Source organism: Drosophila albomicans, chromosome X (assembly GCF_009650485.2).
Source record: "Drosophila albomicans strain 15112-1751.03 chromosome X, ASM965048v2, whole genome shotgun sequence".
Classification (NCBI taxonomy): domain Eukaryota; kingdom Metazoa; phylum Arthropoda; class Insecta; order Diptera; family Drosophilidae; genus Drosophila; species Drosophila albomicans.
The window spans coordinates 21160772-21184591 of record NC_047627.2 but is presented as its reverse complement, the minus strand read 5'-3'; the positions used below and the strand labels follow the sequence as shown (position 1 = coordinate 21184591).

The 23820-nt window shown below is 36.1% G+C and overlaps 2 protein-coding genes across 9 annotated transcripts in view; both read right to left on the bottom strand.

The window, feature by feature from the left end:
• LOC117578135 (innexin shaking-B) overlaps nucleotides 1-3440 on the bottom strand; it is a 79587-nt gene extending 76147 nt beyond the window's left edge. For both annotated transcript variants that reach the window (XM_052007992.1, XM_034263342.2), the window contains exon 1: nucleotides 2281-3440. The gene's annotated coding sequence lies outside the window, so the exon portion shown is untranslated. The remainder of the gene's footprint in view (nucleotides 1-2280) is intronic.
• A 20172-nt stretch (nucleotides 3441-23612) lies between these two features.
• LOC117577937 (putative uncharacterized protein DDB_G0280331) overlaps nucleotides 23613-23820 on the bottom strand; it is a 106464-nt gene continuing 106256 nt past the window's right edge. For all 7 annotated transcript variants that reach the window (XR_007955457.1, XR_007955464.1, XR_004573333.2 and 4 more), the window contains one exon: nucleotides 23613-23690. The gene's annotated coding sequence lies outside the window, so the exon portion shown is untranslated. The remainder of the gene's footprint in view (nucleotides 23691-23820) is intronic.

The window sequence follows — 23820 nt, the reverse complement described above, 5'->3', positions numbered from 1 at the left end:
AATACTGTGAGCTTCATTTAACTTTATTAAACTAAACTACATAAAAATAAAACAATCCACATTTCTAACAATCTTTTTAACATATATTACTTTTGAAAAGGGTTTTAAGAGGTTGAATTAGTATTTAGAAGGGAAGCAGCAGAATTCCTATGCAACATTTTTTTGTTGGTTTTTTTTTAGTTTTTCTTAAAAGAGTTTGAATTTTTATTTGGAAAGTACTTAGCTCAATTTCTGATCTAAATATTTTAGACACTTTCATTTAACTTTTAAGATGTTCTGCATTTCGAAAGTAAGCACAACACTTTATTATTGGTTATAATAAATTGCAACTAATTGATTGGTTTCCAAAAGTTATTATTAATGTTGTCAGCAAATCGAAATGAGAGTACTCAGTGGATATTTAGGAATTCATTTTTAGAGGCAGTGAGAGTGGGAGAAAGTGAAAGTGAGAGTGGGAGAGAGAGAGGTTCGTTCGACATACCGTTTGGGCTTGACAATCTTTCGCTCGCTGTTGCGTATGGAGGCGTTGGGACCGTATCGCCCCAAGAGGGCGCTCTGCGATTGCGATATGCCACCGGCGGCACTGGCGCTGGCCGCTGTGATGGCAGCGATGCCGCTGCGGAGCGAGGTGCCTAGCTCGCGATGATGATGGTGGAAGGCGGCACCGATGGCCGACTGCGATTGGACAGCATAGTCGAGGCCGGGCAGCTCCAGCGATGCAATCGGATGGATGCGGGTCAGCGAGAGCGTGCTCTCTAACACCGTGCTCAGAAGCGGTGCGCTGCGCAGGGATCTCAGACTGCCGCGGCGCGTTAAAGTATCTGATTTATACATTTAGATACAATTGCGGGTGGCCTGCCAATGGCAGATTTCTCTGGTGTTGTGTGCTGTGGTGTGGGGTGGGTCGGGGTTTTGGGAGCATGCACAACACACACACACACACAACACACACTTTAAAAAGGTATTACATATAATTCTCTTTTTGTTTTCTTCAACCCCGCCTTCGACTTCACTTTGAATTTGTTGTTGCTGTTGTTTTTTTTTCTTTTATGAACAATTACGTGTTGGCGACTGTGTAAAAGTTGCAAGTCACGCGAACATCAAACATCGTGACCACTTGCGTTTTGTTAGCGTAAAATGTTTGTACAAATCGCTTGTCGCCTGACTTCTACTATAACATATAGTACACACACACACACACACAAACGTAAAGTAAACAAAGTGTTTTGCATATGATTTGCATGAGATTTATTTTCTTTGCGATTGAAAGTCCGGGACAGAAAGTGGCAAGAAAAGTCGCTGCAATGTTTTTGCGGCTAAGCTAAGTTGCAAATGTGTGATCTAAGTGCAGAGTGTGTGTGTTATGCTTGTGCCACATGGTTTGTGCCCCAATTTCATCGAACCCTAAATACATTGATACTGTAATGAGTTATCTGAATGCTGCGACTCTCAAATGCTATAACACGAATGCGACAGCCAACTTTTTAAGAGATCGCAACAATCGACAGCTACAAATTGAATACTTCAAACTATATTTGATGAATATAGAATCTCCCATCTTTATAATGAAGGCGAATGAATGCAACTAGACACACATGAAGTGCAACAGCCAGAATATTAATACGATGCCATTTGTGACAACTACAAATAACGTGTTATATGAATGTGTGTACAAATTACGAGAGTTGAAAAGTTCTCCATACATATATTTGTATGTATGTACATAGAGAAATATAAGAAGAAATATTATCACAACAATGGCAAATATTCTTCGAATGATATTTCAGTTAATTTAAAGACGACTTCCTTCGAACATAATTTCGTATTGCAATAAACAAAACTAAATAAGTTTTGAATTTATTTATTTAGTTAAATGAGCTCCACCTTGGTCTATAACGATTTTTGTTTAGGATTTTTCTAATATTCGTTAAGATGCGATTCATAAATTGTTTAAAAAATGGTCAACAAATAATCCAAGTCAAGTCTGTTAAATATTTATATATCTAAACTCAATGCATTGATGAAATATTTAATGTTCTCTGTGCTGGGATTTGTGGTCATCAAATCTTGTTCGTTTTTTTTTGTTATGTGAATGTAGTTAAATATACAGAGACATATATGAAGAGACACTATTGCAGCAAATATCCCGCAGTCTGAATTATGGACATGAAGGATTGTCGATTACTTATAGCTAAGGTAAGTTTCTATATATAGAGAATGTATATATTTATAGATGTATATTGATATGGGCATGCAGTATTAACTTGTTTCTAAACTCACTTGTATCAAATCTAAACAAACGATGATGACGTTGTTGATTATTATGATGGCAATGAGGGCATTGGCAGTGTTGAGGCGGCTGTTTGTTAGAGATTTATTGTAGTTGCTGTTGTTGTTGTTTTATTCTTATTGTTGCAGCCGCGATCGTTGATGTTATTGTCGTAGTTGCTGATGTTGTTGTTGCTGTTGCCACTGCTGCTACTGTTGTTGTTGTTGTTGTTGGCTACAACACAGCCCGCAGCTTTCGCCGCTGCCTTCGCACCGTGGACACCGTTCACTTGATTCCAATAATATTGTTTGCTGTTTCTTGTTTTGTTGATTGATGATTGAAATATATATTTGCCACACTGCACTACTTGATACTATATGCTATAGTATATATATATATATAGATATATATACTGAATGATGTCTGCTTGATAGTATTTACAGTTACAGTTATGTTATCGATTTGAACGATTATCAACGATTGATCAACAGATCTGACTAGCTGAATTTGATTGATTTTGATTGGTGCACTGACTGATACTGATATTTTTGTAGATACTGATTCTGATACTTGCGACTGCGATTGATACTGACTGACTGACTGACTGATTGACTGCTGACTGCTGATTGACTGCTGACTGACTGACTGACTGACTGGCTGGCTGACTGATTGAACCTACGAGATGTGAAGCTAAACGAATCAAATGGGAAGCCACTGGCTGTGCTGATGCTCGCAATCGCAAAGGCTGCTGTTGCTGTTGCTGTTGCGGATGTTGTTGTTATTGTTGTTGCTGCTGTTGTTGTTGCTCTCGCTGCTGTCGCTGTCACTGTCGATGCTATTACGGTTGCTGTTGCTGTTGCCAGCTCTGTCTCTGGCATTAGCGTCTTGTTGCCACCGAGTCCAATCCATGTTTACCATTTGCTCTGCAGCCTTCTCCACCCACGCACACCAACACACCGCACCGCGTGTATGTGCGTGTTGTGTATTTCGTCTGCAATCGTTCTCAGTTATCGTCTTCAACTTCAACTTCTTTCAAACTAAACAAAAATGTACAAAAAAAATAACCTCGTCGCGGACACTTTGAACACGGCCGATTACACCGATATACACACACTCTTATCGATAACACACTTTCGATTGCGATTGCGATTTCAAATCCGTATCCGCATTTGATGCACTGCAAAGAAGAAGCAAATACATTCGGACATTAATTTCTGATTTATATTATTAATATTTCTAACATGTTGTTAATATGATAAATTAGAAAGAAATTAAATTGTTTATTATCCCATTTTGTATTGCGATTATTAATATTACAAATTAATAAGCAAAGACAATCTTCATCTGCTTTATTTGAATTTCATTTTAAATTAGATAAATGAATGAATATTCATTTTTATACCCGCTACCCATAGGGTAGAAGGGTATTATAACTTTGTGCCGGCAGAAAATGTATGTAACAGGTAGAAGGAGGCATCTCCGACCCTATAAAGTATATATATTGGTGATCAGCGTCAATAGCCGAGACGATCTAGCCATGTCCGTCTGTCCGTCTGTCCGTCCGTCCGTATGAAACACTGGATCTCAGAGACTATAAGGGATAGAGCTATAATTTTTTTTCGACAGCATTTGTTATGTTTGCACGCAGATCAAGTTTTTTTCAAATTTTTGCCACGCCCACTTCCGCCCCTGCTAATCAAAAAAATCGAATAACAAGCCTAAGCTAGAGTTGCGAATTTTGGTATATACAATAATTACTATAGTAGTTATGATTCCTGAAAATTTGGTTGCGATCAAATAAAAATTGTGGAAGTTATTAAAGAAATACTTTTGTATGGGCAAAAACGCCTACTTACTATGGGTCTGAGTTGCTTTGGCTGACAATCTGATATTGTGCCGTCTATGGTATATTTTGAATGGTGTACTATATCGATATACCAAACATACCATATTTTTAGTATTTTCGGTATATTTTGAAAATGATACCGCAATATTTTGCCTTTATTAAGAGTGGGTAGCGGATATCTCACAGTCGAGCACACTCGACTGTAACTTTCTTACTTGTTCAAATAGGTTCTCTTCATCTGCTTTCATATAATTTCATTTTAATTTGATAAATTAATACTTTTGCTTTGCTCATACAATTTTATTTTATTTCATTTTTATTCATTTCATTTGCGTTCTCAGCTCTCTTCATCTCTACATCAGCGCTCCTTTGGGTAATACCCGATAAATATATGACAAAAAATTTCATTCATTTCTCCTGAGTGAACGACGTGCTCACATGCATATTGAATTCGTTTTATCTTCTTTCTTTCTTTTTTTTTTTTTTGTTGTGCATATTTTTTTCTCTGGTTTCGGTTTCGGTTTTGGTTTTCGTTTCGGCTTCGATTTGGGGTTTGACTGTGGATTTGGGATCTTGGGGTTTTCTTCGTTTTTGGTATTTTGTATTTTGTTGGGTTTGGAGCTTACCCTCATTGCTTCCCTAATCCATTTAGATTGTCACTTTTGTGTGCGCTTACGTGCGTTTGATTGATGGATTCGCTTGTTTACCCGCCAGGCCACAACAAGGGGAAAACACACACCCCACAACACACACACACACACGTACGCAGAGATTTGAAAATAAGTAATAATCGTGATATATCATAATCCCTTAGTTTCAATTGCTTGCCGTCTGTCTGTCTCACGAATTCCAGGGATATCATTTCGCTGTGACAGTTTAAAGTTCTTTCGCTCCTTCGACATCAATTTGATGCATGCAACTTTCGTGGCAATAAATTTAACCAAAAAACTTCGCTTGGCTCGGCTCTAACATATTACTCACACACACACATCTTCTCATTGTGGAGTGCCTTAAATTATTGACTGACATCATTATGCGGCCAGTCGAAAAGAACAAAGTTGAAGTTGAAGTCGAAGTGCTGAAGAACAACAGCAAACAACTTGTTGTAACTAACTGCAGTTGGTTATATAAATATTAATAAGCTAAAGTGCCCCCAGCACAATGACGAATTGCTGATTACCCTGCAAATTATTCATTTAAATAGCCGGGAAATTCGTGTGTTAACAATGATTGAAAGTATTTACTTGAAATTTATTCGCTTTTTTCGTATTTAAATAAGTGCAAAAAAAATCTGAAATTTGTATAATTCTACCATTTAATTTGTTGAAAATATATATTAATATAAATTACTAAAGTTATTTATACAATTTCATATAACTAAACATGAGATAGTGTAGAATTTGTATAATAAAAAAAAGTACTAAATAAATAATACAAATGTAAATATACATTTTTCAAATTTATATAACTTTTAGAAAACAATGAAAATAAAAATTTAGTTGAATAAATTGAAATAAAGAGATATTAAATTGACTTAAATTAAACATTTTTTGCTTTGTAATTTCAAATACAAGTTTTACTAAAGCTATTGGTGTATTTATTTTTTCTAACTCAGGATTAAAATGTCTCTTAAAGTAGTTATCTATGAAAATCCTACTTACTACGAGATTTAGCAGCTTTGCCTAACGATCCTTATGGTATATTTTGAATGTTGAACTATTCAATATACCAAATCGGATATTTCACACACTTGACATTAGCTTTCCTACTTGATTTTTATATAAATTTATTTGAGTGCAAAGTTTTGCACATCTATGTTCTTAGCAATAAAAATTTTGATCACAGAAGAATCACAAGCTTTTGACATAAATGATCGATGATGAACTGTTTGCAATTTTTCAAAAATATTACAATTTATTTAAGATTTCTGGTATTTATTTTGCTGAAAGTAGCTTCACCTAGTTATCAGTCAAGCATTAAAAGATCTTAGCGAAGCAATTTTCAATGGAGCCCCAAAAAGTATGCTGCGTTTTTTTTTAAACTTTCAACTTCGTTGCTTGAGTACAGAAATGTGCTCATATGTTTGCCACGCTTGCTGGGTGTGAAGCACAAATACGCCACGTTTAGATTGCGTTGCAAGAGTATGCATAAATATACAGAGAAAAATCTGCTACATGCTACGTGGCTACGTGCAACGCATCTCGAAGTCAACCTACTCAACGTAAACGCCTCACACACACGCACGCACGCATACAGTGAAAGGATATAAGCAAGAAGCAGAAAAGCAAGGCAAAATAGCAAGAGCAAAAAAAAAAAAAAAAAAGAAAAAAAAAAATGAAGTGAAATTTACTTTGACATATTTTTGTGCTTAGCAAAGCAAATACTTTCATTATTTTTGCTGTTGGCATTAAATTTCGTGCATTGTTGTTGTTCCTTCCACCAGCCGCTGGCTATGTGCTCTCATATCGCACACACACACACACACACACACACATACACACGCAGTGGAGGCCACTTGCCTCAGAGCTGCATTTGAGTGGCTCAAAACATTTGTGGTAGACGGCAAACCAAAAACCAGATGCGAGGAGGCCCGAAGGATGTGGCATGTGGCATGTGGCATAAAGATGGAGGCTGGATGGCCAACAACGTGGACAGCAGCAACGCTATTTTGTATACATATATACATATTTCGGCCAAGCAAGGCAAGATGAGAATATAGAAGCGTTATATCGTATTTTTGTGGACTAGCCAAAAGGGATACAAGAGAGACAGAGAGAGAGGAGGGGAGACAGAGGAGAGCTGCTGCTGCTGCTGTGTCACGTTAGTTGTGGAATTTGTAATTTTTGCTCAAAACAATTTTATACGCCGGGCGCTTGGGAGATTGGAACTGATTGTAGATACGACACGCTCCTTTGACTCAGCGACGACCCAGCGACCAAGCGACCAACAGAGACCGACTCACTTTCTTTGTTGTGTCTGCTTATAGTGTGTGTGCTTGCTCTGTGTATGTGTGTGTGTGTGTGTATGTTCTCTGTGTGTGTGTGTAGAAGTGTGAGATTGTGTCGACGCGTCTTCTTTTCCGGAGTTCATGACACAATTTCAACAGCGTTACGCTCAAATAGACGTTTATTTATGTTACCGCCCTCCTCCCTCGAGCCTCCTTATCCTCCTTCTTCTACTTTCCTCCTTCCCTCTTGAACCATTGGCATTCCATGGCAGCAACATTTCATTCTTGCTAACTGTAGCAGATTGTAAACTTGAACAGTTTAGGTTTCTAATTTCATGCCCTGCATACTCCCTGCACTCAAATCGATTGCAAGGTCTATCTCTCTCTTTCTCTCTCTCTCTCTCTCTCTCTCTCTCTCTCTCTCTCTCTGTCCTCTCAACAATTGCAATTTCGCTTACATCTTCCACTTAATGGAAGCTCGACTTAAGCTGCATTATTGTAATACTTTAATAACCGATGAATTGTAGCTGTATTTTGCAGTGAAAGCAAAGATAGTTTAGAGTAAACTTGTGATTATGTTCAGGCTTCTTTTACAATCTGAAATCTTTAAATTTGTGTCTTAAAAATATTTTGAAGATCAAAGTAAACTAAATACTGCAATGCATAAGCAATCTTAGAAGCAAATCATTTACAATTTGCAATAAGCGAAATTTGCTATTTAAGTTGAAAGCTTAATGCAATTTAAAATTATAAATCAACAAAATGTGAGTAAATTTCAAATTGAAGGATAACTGTTTAAGGATTGATAACATAGAGCGATTTTAAATAATAAAGAATTCTAAAAATGAAGTTATTTATGATTATTTATAATGAAGTATTGTTATTGTGAACCATAAACATAACATAGTTTGAAAGCTTAACAAAAATTAATTCAGATTTTATTAAAGTATTTTAAATTTATTTAAATATCATTGGATTTGATTGATTGGAAACCATATAGAAAACTAATCTGTTCTCTAACGTACTTTTACTGTATTTAGTTTGACATATTTTATATTGCTTTTTCTAACTTATTTCTATATTTTATTAAACTAGCCTTTTTCTGAACAACTGAATTGGTTTTAGACATTGATGAAATAACAAAATATACTTAATCGCAATACTCTATTTCAATTCTTATTCTTTTTTTATGCTCTTATTAATTGGAATCAATCGCAATAACTTCGTACTGTTTTATTTTTTTACAACTGTTTTTATTTACTCATAATTAGAGGAGAGCTGAGATTGGGGACGCATTTAGTGGACTAACATCTGATTAAAACAAATCTCACGATTCCATGACAATTCTCTTTCCCTTCCAATTAGAGAGGAAGAGCCATGCATGGTTTATTCACAGTCAGCTAATTGTTTGTCCATTCGTACTTAGAAGAGGAGTAAGGATGTGGAAGGAAGGGAGAGAGGGAGGGAGGGGGAGTTGCGATTTGTCATGTCAAGCGACGTCATTAGAGGAACATCGTCATCAATATACGGTTACATGATTTTGGGTTGTACTTCTAGTGATACCGAGTACTTTATTATGTTGAGCTTCAAGTTATTGCTCTTGTTCCACTTCTTCTTCTTCTTTCAGCTGTTGTTGCTATTGTTGTTATTATTGTTATTGTTATTGTTGTTGTAGTTGCTTTCATGGGGCCATATAAAAAGGGAAAACCGAAACTTTTGGCCGCTCGTAAATTTTGCGAAATAAAATGGCAATAAAACAAGGCATATTCTTATGCTCTTGTGTTTTTCGTACATTCGGCAATTATTTGATTACTTCAGCCCGAAAATTTATTAGCTAAACAAACATTGAAATTCACACACACACACATACACCCACACACACATAAGTTTTGTTGAGTGTTGAGGCACGTTTCGTTGCCACAGCGGAAAACACAACTGAACCCATTTTGATATCAGGCAACAAAAGAGCGAAGTGAAGTGAAGTGAAGTGAAGAGTGCGAAAGAGGAGAACATATTTTGGGGTTCAACAGTCTTTGCAAATATTGAATTAATCCAATTTTGTTTTTCAAGTTTAATTATTCGTGCGGTTATTTGCCAAATCTTTGCCAAACACAATCTAAATATGCGACTGTTTGAGTGTTTACATTTTATGATGCGTCAAGTTGCAAGAGAATTGCAGTTGACAGCAACTAAGTATTTTCAATAATGTATGTTACGATATTTGCTTCATAATTAAATTGAAATATAACTAAAAACTGATATACTATGTAAACTCAACACTTTAATTGTATTTTTCCACAATTTAACTTTAATTATATTGCACTGAACTGTTAGATATTCATCTGGCAATCCTACAATAGATATTGATATCGATATCGATAGTTCCATATATATCTTTTAAGATGTCAGTCTCTTAAGTTTTTAATATGCTTAATATTACATCTATAAAACTTTGAACAAACCAAATTACATCATGAACTTGAAACGTTAATAAAATATTCCACACACTATAACTCTTGATTAAAAAAACGATAAAAAAAACATTTTCCAGAATATAAATTCTATAACTCTTGATTAAAAGAGGTCTTCTATTAGCTAGGAAGTATATAAAACACAGTATTTTTAGAAATAAACGTCAGCTCTCCAATATAATTCATATAACTCGTTATGTCTATACAATGTACATTTAATTTCTTTATTTATAAGTCATTTTTTTATTGTTAACTTGTTACTATACTGTAACCAAATTTTCAGGAATCATAAATACTTTAGTTAATATTGTATGTACAAAAAAACGTAGGCAGAAATAGACGTGGCAAAAGTTTAAAACAAACTCGAAATATCTTGCTGAATGTTAATTGAATATATAAATTTTTGCTGCATACTTTCCGGAGCTACATTTGCAGTATGTAAAAAAATCAATCCTGCTTGCTAGAAAGTATCAATAAATGCATTTAATGGAAAAAGAACTTGTAACACTAAAAGTGTTTTGTTTTTGGAAAGTTGAAGCCACGTTTTGTCATGTTTAATGTATTCAACTGACAAATAGTTGGCAGTTAAACAACAATGACAATCAATGAATGTTTTATGATAAAAAAAAGAACTGTTAGCTTTCCAATCAATCTTGATAATTAAATAGAAATTTCTCAAAGTTGAAACCACTTCTTGTCATGTGTCTTAAACAACAATTACATTCAATAATAATAAACGTACAAAAAGCAAAAAGCAAATCACATTAAATTTAGCAGTTTGTCAGCAAATCGAATGCAAAAGGTATTCACTGATATATATCAAAATAGAGTTACTTAAGCATGTATTTGCAGCTGATTAATGATGTCGAAGGCAGACACAGACACAGAGAGAGTGACAGGGAAATGATATGTCGAAATGTAGTATGACTATCTGTTAAACTTATAATGATATGGCAAATCAGAGAGCAGAGGCTGGTTAATTTGATTGGCAAGCTGTTTACACTATCATTCACTCAGCTATTCACTCCAGTTAAGCCTGTCATCGAAAATGGAATGAGAATCTAAACTCTCGTGTCTTCCTTTTCCTTCCCCTCTCTCTCTCTCTCTCTCTCTCTGTCAATATGTTTTTAAAAGTTGTCGAAATTGAAAAGCGTGCATAATGCGATTTCAATGGGCATATGCGTTTATCATATTAAAATACAATTTGCAGCATTAAAGGCAAAGCCGAAGTCAGCATAAAAATCAAACGAATTGTCAAAACCCTTCACAAGTAGTTTTGGCCCAAAAGCAGATTAGGCTCAGGCAAAATCATCAACACATCATCAAGGACAGATGCGGATAAGAGAGTGGGATGAGGGGTGAGGGGTGGGAGATGAGGGGGTTCAACAACAATGAAATACACACTTGCTAAGACAGCCGCAGAGCCGAATTGAATCAATAAAATTCAAATTAGTTTTGGGTAATCATTGCTCCAAGTGAGAGAGAGAGAGAGAGAGAGAGAACAGAGTAGAGAAGAACAAAGTCCGGGTTCGCACTTTTCTCGCTGCCATTGTTGTTCGACCAGGCGTTCAATCATTTATCCATTTCAGCGGTCGGCAAACCAAAATAACACAAAAAAAAACAAAAAAAAAACAAGAAAAAGGGATCCAAATTGATACAACACCAAAGTTTGGCCAAAAAGTGTTTGCTGGCCTAATCCACTTGAGCACCAAGTGAAACAAAAGGAAACCCCAAGCACCTCACAGACATCGACTTTCGTCTGCAGACATCGACTTTCGTCTGCAGTCGATGTCGAAGTCGACGAAGTCTGGAAGCTCACTCAGATTCTTGTCTAGGCAAATCAAATCAGAATCAAGTAATTTTCCCATGATTCCCAACGTTTGACCGCAAGCTCAATTAAATTACCAACTGCAGAAAGAACAACGATTCTCGACACCGCACACCGCACACCGAATCGCATATACTCTTTCACTTTGCTTTCATCTTTCATCTTTGTGAGGGGGGCCAAATTCGATTGGGAAATATTTATGCCCTTGATTCTTGTGGCTTGGAAAGGGGAGCGAAAAGAAAGAAAGGAATGCTGAATGAAATCCCCAAATGGGTGCTATGGATTTGTGGCACATTAGTGAAGCAAGCGCTGCCAATCCACTTCTTCTGCTTCTGCTTCTTCTTCTTCTGCTACTTCTTGTGCATTGCTTTTGCTCCTTTGGCAATCATCCTTCAACTCAATTCAGCGCCCTGACGCTTCGTTGGGTTTTCGCCGATTTGCATTTCCCTTAGGAGCCTTGGCAACAGTAACCAAGCTGCCCTCTCTCCGTCTCTCTCTCTCTCCCTCTCTCTCTTAAGCTTTCTCCCGTTCCTTCTCTCACTCTGTATTGCTTTGCCATATAAGCATATCCATCCCTTCCTTGGCTGCTTTTGTGGGTCATGCTTGGCGGCTAAGGCGTTAAGTGTCTTGGATTTATTATTAGATTTGTCTTTGTGTATGCTGATGTGTGTGTGTGTGTGCGTAAGTGTGTGTATGTGTGAGTGTGCGTGTGTGTGAAAGGATGTATGTTTGACGCTTTCTCTTGTTGTTGTTTTTGGCTGGCAAATCTCAACAACTTGGTGGCAAGCTTTGCTTAAAGCTTGATCCGCTCATCCTGCTCATCACACTTGCTCCCCTCCCCTCCCTTCCCCTCCCCCTTTCCCCACTACTTCTTCTCCTTCTTCCCTCTTCCTCGACAGCCTCTTGTGCTAATGTGGTTTGTTAGTTTTTGGCTGCCATTAAAAGGCTTTGCTATGGGATTTGTGTACGTGTTGAAACTAACAAAGTTTTTGTTGTCCTCCTCCATTTCTCTCTGGCCACTCTCGCTCTCTCTCCATCTCCCTCTCCCCAATGTCCTGCCTCAGTCTCAGCCTCATATTGGCAGGCAGCTGGATAATAATCAATTTAGGTGAAATTTGAGCAAAACAGCTTAAAGCCATAAAACGTTTCGTTTTGCCTAATATCTATCGTCGTCGTCCTTCTGCCTTTGCCTTTGCTTCTTGTTCGGCAAAACCGATTATGTGCATCTTAAGAGCCACAAATTTGCCATCTACGTTTTATGGCCCAACAACGCAGACTTCAATCAGGGCCAACAGAGAAAGACACTGAGGGAAAGAGGAAGACAGCGCCTGTCAGCAAGTGTTTACTATTTAAGGACACAAATAAGCCTTCAAGGATATTCGAATTGCATTTTGTTTGCTACGAATTATCTATTTATTACAGTGCTAATTGCTTGTAAAATTTGATTTTTCTTTCTCTTTTTGCTTTACAGTTATTAATTCAATTGCAATATTCGATAAAGAACTTGATGCTGAACTTTTCAAAATTCCTTCAATTTCGGGCAGCAAAACAAATTGCAAAAGCTGCTCTTGAAACTTGACAAAGGGCATTTTATGAAAGAGATGAAATAATATTTGAGATGTTGTCAACACTGTGCTACTTAAAGATACCCTTTGAGTAAACTTTTTTATTGTCATTATACGATCAAGTCAACTTTTTAAAATTAAATCGATTGTAATTATTCCGCATTGTAAAATTCCTAAAATATATTTTTAAATTCTTGTTATTTTTATTTAAATTTTTTTATTTATTTTCGTTAGTATTGAATCTATCCTCATAAAACTGTTTTAATACTTTACTTTATACGTTCTTAAGCTATGATTATGAGGTTAGGCCCGAATAAGTTTTTATGGGGTCTTTTTTAATTACTTAAAAAATAAATCCAATCTAAAATAAAAAAACATTTTACAGCATATTTCCAAACTTTTCAAATTTTTATATTTTGCAACAAATTGAATTTAAAGTTTTGAACTATGATTAGAAAATATTGAAGCGCATTTTTAAGCATTCAATGAATTTCAATTATGAATCGAAAAATATATTTAAACACTGCATCAAAAGCATTTTCTTTAACTATCAGTTTTATGGACTTTCCGTTCACTATTTGCAAATTTTCCAGGGTATTGTGAACCTTAAGCCTTTCTTGCTTGGATGAGATGAAGGCATTTGAAGATTTGTAATGACAAAATGGCTTTTGATGCTCTCTCCCTCTCTCTTTCTATTTCTCTCTCTCTCTCTCTCTCTCGCCCAATTCATCCGTCAGCTGCTGTGCCTTCCCCTTTCCCCTTCCCCACGCCGCTTGTCATTGTTTGTTCTTGTTTTTGCTTTTTTTTTTTCGGTACCGGTTTATTTTTATAGTTATTACACTTTGCTTTTGTGCAATGCGTTTGCTGTTGTTGTTTCGTGGTTCTTGGGTTGTCTTTATTGTGTCACGCTGCCGCTTTAACTTTTGCCTCAGTGCTTGTCCCGTTCACTCTCATCTCTCCTCCACCACCTCTGCCCCCTTTCGCACTTACACTTGGCGTCTCATCCCAAAAGCACCTTATTGTTCTCGTGCCGCCATCTCGCTCTCGCCTCCAGCTGCTGCTGTTCCCCTCTCGCTCTTACACAGACTCGACATCAGCATCAGTTTTTTTTCTCTTCCTTCTTCCCACTTCTTTCTGTTTGCGGTTTTTTCTGCTCTTGTCGTCGTCGCTGTTGTTGTTGCTGTTGTTGCTGTTGCTGCTGTGTTCTGTATTCGTTGTTGCTGCTTTTATGTGCTCTCAGTTTTAAAAGGATTAGGCTGTCGTTAGATTTTTGTTGTCCCGCATTGTCTTCCCCCTCTCTCTCTCTCTTTCACTCGTTTGGCTGCTCTCCAACTGTCCAACGCAATATGACTTGGCCTCAGACGATGACGATGACGATGAGGATGAGGATGACGACGATGTCGACGTCTAAATTCCATGGTAAGGCAGCATCGTCTCGACTCTCAGCATCGATTATCCATAAAATGCTGCAGTCGTCCCAAGTGCCGCAAATGGTCACAACAACAACAACATCAAGAACAGCAGAAGAAGAAGGAGAGGAGGAGCAACAGAAGCAGAAACATGGAACATAGAGAGAGGGAGCAGAGAGGCAACAGCAGGCTCTGGATATATTTTAAAACCATAGCTGAAGGCTTGAACAAATGTTGAATGGATTGAAATCGGTGAATCGGTGAATGGATTTATGGCAAATGTTGAATGCTGAATGCCAAATGAAGTGGCCTGCAGTCAAATGCGAGCGCACTCATATCCATGAGTCTGCCTGACAAACGAATCAACGAAGCATTCAAAGTCATTTTGGGGACCAACTCAAGATTTGCCATCGTTTTACTGATATGCGTCACACAAATTTAAAGTACAATTTAAGAAAAACTTTATACTGAGATTTAGCATTTTATTTTTTAAAAGAATTCAAATAACTTAATAAATAAAAATGAATTTAAATTTAAATAAACAAAGTTGAAAATAATATCAGTTTTCAATTTTTATATTGGTTGATCTTATAGACTTCAAAGATTTGCTTTGAATATATCGTCAAGTTATTTTTTAATGCAATGCAAATTTAATTGCCATCTTAGGTCATATATTTTGTGAAATGTTTCAAGCGAAACCATTATTAAAATTTTTGCTATTTCTAATATTACTGCTCTATTTTGCTTATAAATTTGAATATTTCATAGAACAAACAAGTTAATACTAAAGTGCATACTTAATTAAATGGCTGATATTTTTAACGTTGTTGCCATATTTATACTTCTTTTAAGATAAAACCTTTCAGAGTAAAAACATGTTACTATAAAAAAGAATATTTAAAGAAAATAATTTAGCGATGCTATCATGATCTTCTGCCTTTCTTCCTTATTTTTTTTATATTTTTAAACCAACTATCCATAGAGAAGAATATAAAAATTGTTCTAACGATTCAAGAAATACTTTTGTATGACAAAAAATGTCTTCCGCAATAAAGTCTTTGTTTTGGTTGACAATGTGGTATGTTTAGTGCTCTTTGGTATATTTTTAATGTAGTATTATATGAATATACCAGATTATATATATGGTATATTTAATTAATTTTGAATGTAGTATTATATTAATATAACAAATATAGCCTTTGGTATATGACAGTATTTTAATGGTATATTCGGTATATTTTCAGAATAATACCGCAATGTTTTGCTTTTATTTATCTTAAGGTCGAGCACTCTCGACTATAGCTTTCTTATAAGAATTGAGAAGTTATTCTAATTCACCTACGTTAGACATTTTAACTTAATCGAACCGGATGACAATATAAAGCAAATCATAAAAATGCTTAAACATCACAAGATTTTCAATTTTATTCTGAAATTAACAACTAAGTGATTCTTTAATCGAAATTTTGCTAGATTTATTTACTATTTTTGTATGAATATATTATATTTAAATATATGTCAGAGTTAACTAAAATTCAAGAGTCTATAGTTGCTTCCCAAATAGTGTGTTAGTATAGCAAAAAAAAGAAAAGAAATGGCATCGTTAAAAGGCAAGCTAAGCATTAAAGTTCTCGAATCTTTGCGTATGCAAGAATAACTTGGAAATTGCGCCGAGTTATTTAACTTTGCAGGTAATCTGCGAGAAGCAATTCATAAGAAACTCAAACAGAGGGCGACAAGTTGAACAGAATACGGAATAAAACTGAAACAAAAAAAAAAAAACAACACAGAATGAAGAATAACAAAAATATATACTATAATAAAAAGAAACGAAGGGAAAACAAACTGAAAGTGCTGCAAAATCAACACAACACACACATACACACGCACACACATTGTGCAGGGGGAGGGGAAAGTCAAAAGGTGGACAGCCGGACCTGAGGCGCAGTTTTAAAAAGAGAAGGAGGACCAAGCAACAGACTCACTTCAATTTGAAGCGAAAGGAACAAAAAAACCAAACCGAACCCAAAGACAAAAGTGCAATAAACCTGCGTGCGTCAGAATGAAGAGAGACAGAGAGAGAGAGAGAGAGCGTGGGAAGGGTTAAAAAGGGGGGCGGGTGAGAGGTTAAGAGAAGGGGTTTTTAAAAAGCATATTTTGCCCTCAACTCGGTTTTTACTTTTTTTTTTTTTTTTTGAAAAAGGGTTAGAAGCACATAAAAATGTGGCCGGTGTTGTTGGCGATAAAAAAATGTAAAATGTTAAGGGCAGCTGGCCAAGTGACAGTTAAAAAGAGACAGAGAGTGAAAGAGAGAGAGAGAATAAAAAGTAAAGTGAATGCGGCTGTTGAATTATAGCATATTGTGTGTCGCTGCTCGTTTTGTGGCCTGTATTTTGGGGTCGCCTCTTATCGGCCATCTCTGAGCAGCGGTCAGGTTAAAGCGGCTGGATTAGCGCCAGGTGCCAGAGAGACAGACCCCTTCCCCTCACTCCCCCCCCCCCTCACAAAAAGGAGTATATAAAGGAAACGATTAATATGCATTTAAATTCATAATTTTCAAATATGTTTTAAATCTAATTTCGGTATCGCCTTTCAAATTGAACGCGACCCTTTTCGCGTGTCACACACACACACACATACGTGAAAATACCAACACACTCACACACACATACACACACATTCAACTCACACACTCTCAACAACTCAGTGAGTAACAATTAGTCTGCCCTTCGCTTCCGCCTAGACATGACTCGTCTGATTTCTCTTTTGCGTCCCCTTTTTGGGAGATTTTTATACCCGCTACCCATAGAGTAGAAGGGTATTATAACTTTGTGCCAACAGGAAATGTATGTAACAGGTAGAAGGAGGCATCTCCGACCCTATAAAGTATATTTATTCTTGATCAGCGTCAACAGCCGAGACGATATAGCCATGTCCGTCTGTCCGTCTGTCCGTCTGTGTGTCTGTCCGTCTGTGTGTCTGTCCGTCTGTCCGTCCGTCCGTATGAACACCTAGATCTCAGAGACTATAAGAGATAGAGCTATAATTTTTTTCGACAGCATTTGTTATGTTTGCACGCAGATCAAGTTTGTTTTAAATTTTTGCCACGCCCACTTCCGCCCCCGCAAATCAAAAAAAATCGAATAACAAGCGTAATTTAAAAGCTAGAATTTTGGTATATACAATAATATCTATAGTAATTATGATTCCTGAGAATTTGGTTGCGATCCGATAAAAATTGTGGAAGTAATTAAAGAAATAATTTTGTATGGGCAAAAACGCCTACTTACTAGGGGTCTTAGTTGCTTTGGCTGACTATCTGGTATATTGTGCCGTCTAAGATATATTTTGAATGCTGTACTACACCGATATACCACATATACCATTTAGTATATTTTTAGTATTTTTGCAGTATATTTGGCATATATTGAGAATAATACCGCAAAATATATTGCTTTTATTTAAAATGGGTAGCGGGTATCTCACAGTCGAGTACACTCGACTGTAGCTTTCTTACTTGTTTGGCGAGGCCAAAACATTTATTGCCCCAATGGCCATGCATGAAACGTGCGTGTGTGAATTATAAACTATTGTTTACACAAAGCGATAGTCCTTCTTGCCCAGAGAGTGACTGCCGCCGCATGCTTCATTAAATTATGCTTTATTAGCCTTACGGGAGTTGAATATGAAGTAGTGTCAGCTCGCTCATAAAACTCGCCATATGCTAGCGTATAGAGAGAGTGGGTAGAAAGTGGGAAGAAGGAGAAAGTGAAAGTGAAGGGGCGGTAAAGGGTTGTAACGAGAAATTTATGTTTTTTGTCAAGTGATAAAATTTTTCGCTTACATACGCAGTTAACGGCGGCCAAAAGGATCGCACATAATTTGTGACTATAAATTGAAAATTCAATTTCTTCAAGTCTTTTGATAGAGCACATACACAGTCTCTCTCACACACACACACTCGCACACCTGCTGTGTAACTACTCCTGCTCGCCTTTTTCTGAGTTTACGATTTGTTTGGGTTCGCAATTTTTGCCGACCTTTTTCGCTTTTCTCTTCACTCTCTTCTCTCATTTTTTTTTTTTTTGGTTGTCCTTTGTCTTATACGTCCTTGTGAATTTCACTTGGTTTGTTTAGGTCATATAACATAGCACGTGATGTGGCCCATTGTTGCTTTTGCTGCGGGCTGATAATTGGCGCCAGTGAAATGCAAATTGATCATTTTCAGCCGTCTCTCTAATTAGTCAAAGTGGCCAGGCAGCTGTGTGAGCTGTGAGCCAAAGGGCTAAATAAACAAAGTCCAACTACGACAACAAATGATGTTTTGGGACTCGACTTGCGACTCGGACTGATTAGCAGCAAGTGCAAAGTCCAAAGGCGAAATGCGAGCGCCTGAAGCAGCTTTTTGCGTAGATAAACACGCGCCCGCATAAAACACAATATACACACACACACACACCCACACAAACACACACACTCGCACACATTTGATTTGCATTTATGCAGCGGCATCAAAAGATTTTCTGCTGACAACATCGAGCTCTCTTTTCACCCTTCAGCAAAAGCAAAATGAAAGAAAAATTCACTCTGGATACTTTGTCTCCTTCTCTTGCGTGCTTCGATTGATTTGGCTTGATTGATGCAACCCAAAATAGGCTCTTCATCTATGCCACCTTAAGGCTAAAGAAAAAAAAAAAGAAAGAAAACTGCTGACAGCTAGAAATATGCAGAACGTAAGTGGATTTGCAGCCCCTTCTGCTCCTCCCTACCCATCCCTCGCTCACTCTCTCTCTCTTTCGCTCTGATCACATTTATCGCCAACAAGCACTTGCCTGCCAAGCGTTGACTTTTCCTTCTTTTTTTTTTTTAATTAGACTCACATTGTTAAAGGTTACCTTGATGCAGATATAGAGAAGGAGGAGGAGGAGGAGAAGGACTAAGAGGAGAAGAACCGAACTCAATGCATCATCGACAGTGACATTGCTCTAGTAACAAGAGTAAACGACGATATCTGCACAACCTGAAGTGGCCACTCGAGTGAAAGTAAAATGCATAGACAATAGAGACCTTGTCTCCTGTTTCAACTGCTATTCAGAGATCCCTCTTCAGATTACCTCCACCTTCCTCACTCAAGTGGCTACTAAAAAATGCTAATTCGATGCACTGCAATGTGTGCGACGACGTCGACTACGACGACGATGATTCGCAGGCAGTGGAAGTCAATTCGATTATGAATTTGATTCAGCTCAAAAAATGAGCATGCTATTCACCTTGAAAATGCGTCTATTGAATGCTCAGATATCGTTTCGCAGTGAACTGATTTTATAAAATATGATAAATACAATGAAAAAAAAACACAAAAATAAAACTCGTTTGAATGCAGAAATGTAGAAGAACTCAAAGAGCTTCAACTTACTCTGAAAGCATAGTTATAAGTATTGAACTTTATAACATATTTAACTGATTAAATTGGCTTCATCTACATAATAACTGATTTATTTATGCATTTTCTTTTTATTAAAAATGCTATTAAATGTGCACGCTACTCATCAAAGAACTGCAATCAATCGATTGCAATCGCAGTGCCCTTAAAAGTATGCTATCTTTTTTCCACTCACCAAATGAAAGCATTTCACAATCGGTTCTCTGCTTTGATTTCATTACATTAATTCATGAAAAATATCTAATAATTTAAGTAAAATATATTTAAATTGAGAATTATTTATGAATAAAGCGAATGAAATATTTCAAAGTGCTTCTATTTATCTCAGTTTACTTGTGCCCTATAAAGTATGCTATGTTTTTTTTATTCGCAAAGTCAATGTGCTTCACAACTAGTTGTTATTATTGATGTGATTTCATTGCATTAATATATACAAAATACATTAAATTTTGTAAATAAATTATGCTTATTAAAAATTGATTTTAATCTTCAGTTGAATAAAAAGTGTGTAATAACTTAAAGAGCTTAAAATGGTTAATAGTATTCAAGTTGTTAGTATTGCTGTGATTGCATTGCATGAATCTGTACAAAATAGATCGCATTTATTATAAAGAATATTTTTATTGGAAATATCTCAAAGAGCTTAAAATATGCTATACTCGTATTTTATTTTATATTGTTAATTTTGTGTATTTTATTTCAGCTTTTTAGAGTATTGACTATTAGTTCTAAGTACTTTTGAGTGCTTTACCTTTTCAATAACTCCTACTACTTAAATAATCTAATTTATTTCATTAATTTGTATTTTTTTTCGTGCTTTTTATACTTTATTGAACTGATTCTCCACAAGCGTTTTCTACTAAATGATTGGAAGAAGTCAAAACAAATCTCAACAATATATCGAATAACAAAGTAATGTAGAATGTCGAATATAGTGATTTAGCTAATATCGGGAATGGAAGTGAATTTAATTCGCTGCCCCGCGAAGTATGCAATAATTTCGACATATGTTCTTTATGGTTTGAGAACAACTCTATTACCATTAATTGAAACTTAAGCAGGCCGTTAGCTTTGCTTTGCTTTGCAGCGAGCTCATAAAATACACACACACTCAAACACGCACACACATACATACGCAGTGTGGCTGCGGAATGTTGAATCTGAGCCGAATATTCGAAGAGTCGACATTAGCATGTATTTTTATCATTTATATGCATGGCAGGCGGCGGCACATGAAAGTCAGTTTTATGTGATACACGTTCCCATTCCACACACACACACTCACACACTCGCAGTCAGACTGTATTAAAGTTTGTCGAATGAATGATTTCTGAATACGCTTCTCGAATAACACTTCACATCAGTGCCCAATAATTTCGGCATTGAGCACACAAATAGTTCAATTGAATAGACCAATTTTAATACAGTACAAGATCTTGGAGGTAATGATTAAATAAGAATAAAAATAAAACGGAAACTTCAATATAAAGTATCTATATAAACTGTTAAGCTGTATAAACAGCATTCTTCATTCGATTTATTGCTTTTACTCTTAGTAAATCAATAATTGCAACTCTGTTCACGGAGTGAATCAAATTATTGAATAAAGTCATTCTGTCAATTTTGAGCAGCGAACTAGTTCATATGAATTTATTCTTTAAATATTCTATATACAAAACAAAAGCAATACATGTTGGATGGAGCTAAACTAGTTTACTTCGATGAACTATAGCTAGCTCACTATCAAAAGAAATGAGGAACTGAACTTAACTGAATGAAATTCAAAATCAATAATGAACAACTGAACACGAACGATCTAAAATGCACAATAAAAATAAGATCAACCTAAACTAGTTCTCTTCGTTTCCCATATTAAAAAGCAAATTTCTGTTCGTCACCAAGCTTATCACTTAGCTATTGTACCCGATGTATTTTTGGCCCAAGCTTTAAAGCATTTACGAATTGCCGAATTGCAGCTCTGAGCTCTCCACTCAACTGGGCTCAGTTCAGCTCAGCTCAGCTCACATCTCAGCTGGATTTGCCTTACGACCGCTGCGTCGCATCGCGTCGTCTGTCGATGTTTCAACTTGTGTCGGTCTTCTTATGTCCGTGTCCGTGTCCGTCTCTCTGTCCGTGCTCGTATTCGCATCCGTGTTGCCCGTCCATATCCGGCGGCTGGCGTGACGTAATAGATTTAACGCGACCATAAGCATTCATAAAACATTCTTGCGCGTAACTCACATAATTTCGTAATCTCACATGTTCTTTCATTAAATAATTCATTTAATTTGATTTCGGTTTCGCTGCCAGCTTCCTCCACATATTGATTAGATGGAACACACACACACACCCGCATACTTATGGTATATATATATATATATATATACCATACTATGATTGTGTCCGTTCAGGCCAATGGCTTTTATGCGCGCACCATCGAAATTTATTTGCAGCACATTAAATGAAAAAATATACTCGTCTAAACGAACTCAGCATGTGAAATGATCTAATGAAGAGAGAGTGGAGAGTGGAGTGTGGAGTGGACCACAACAAACAACAGCAACAGCAAACACACACTCACTCATGCTATGCGATAAAAAGACAGCAAAAACAAGTAAGAAAGCTATAGTCGAGGGTGCTCGACTCTGAGATACCTGCTATCCATTTTGAATAGAGGCAAAAGTGTGCGGTATTACTCCTAAAAAATACCAGATTATATAAAAATACTAAAAATATACCGAAATCAATGTCTGATGTTATTGATATGGTACTACATTCAACATATACCATAGAGTGTAAAACAGTGCGGTATTAATTTAAATATACCGAATTAATATACCGCAAAAATACTAAATTATACCAAATGATATAAGTGGTATATTTATATAGTAATTCGTTAAAAATATACCACAGAGTGCAACACAGTGAGGTATTGGTTTTGAAATATACCAAATTAATATACCACAAAAATACTAAATTAAAGCAAATGATATAATTGGTATATTGATATAGTATTTCATTAAAAACATACCACAGAGTGCAACACAGTGCGGTATTAATTTAAATATATACCAAATTAATATACCGCAAAAATACTAAATTATACCAAATGGTATAATTGGTATATTGATATAGTATTTTATTAAAAACATACCACAGAGTGCAACACAGTGCGGTATTAATTTAAATATATACCAAATTAATATACCACAAAAATACTAAATTAAAGCAAATGATATAATTGGTATATTGACATAGTATTTCATTAAAAATATACCGACGAGTGTAAAACAGTGCGGAATTAATTTTAAAATATACCAAATAAGTATATCCTGAACTTACTAAATATATACCGAATGTTATATTTAATATATTAATATGGTACTACACTCAAAATATACCATGGGGTGTAAAATATACCAGATTGTCAGCAAAAATCCATACAAAATAATTTCTTAAATAACTTCTACGACATAACTTCTTCGTCTATATAGAATAAATATACTTTATGGGGTCGGAGATTCCTCCTTCTGTCTGTTAAATACATTTGCTGGAGCAACAAACTAATAATACCCTTCTATCCTATGGGTAGCGCGGTATAAAAATGAGAGAGAGCGAAAAGACGGTATTAGATATTACTTTTAAGGCACAACGAACAACGATGGCACCCCATAAAGTGCACATAAATAACTGCTGATGTGCTCGCAATTTCGATATCGGGTTTCATTTATCCAACACTTGAATGTTTTTTGCCCTCCAATCGCATAATAAAAACACACAGAGTCACAAAATAGAGTTACTATTTGCCAAGGCAACAAACTTCGTACTTACTTGTTAGAGCCATCTATTGGCCAGTGGCGTGCACTTTTCTAAGGGTTGTCGCTGTTTTTATCAGCTTCAATAGTTGCGCAGCTGTAATTAAAAAATTAAGAAAACGGGGTGAATATTATTAATAAATATCCGCAAAGCTAAAGCTAATATTAAAGTTAAAGTTCATATTGAAGTATTGATGTTAAAAAGTGACGCACATAAAAGTTAATGA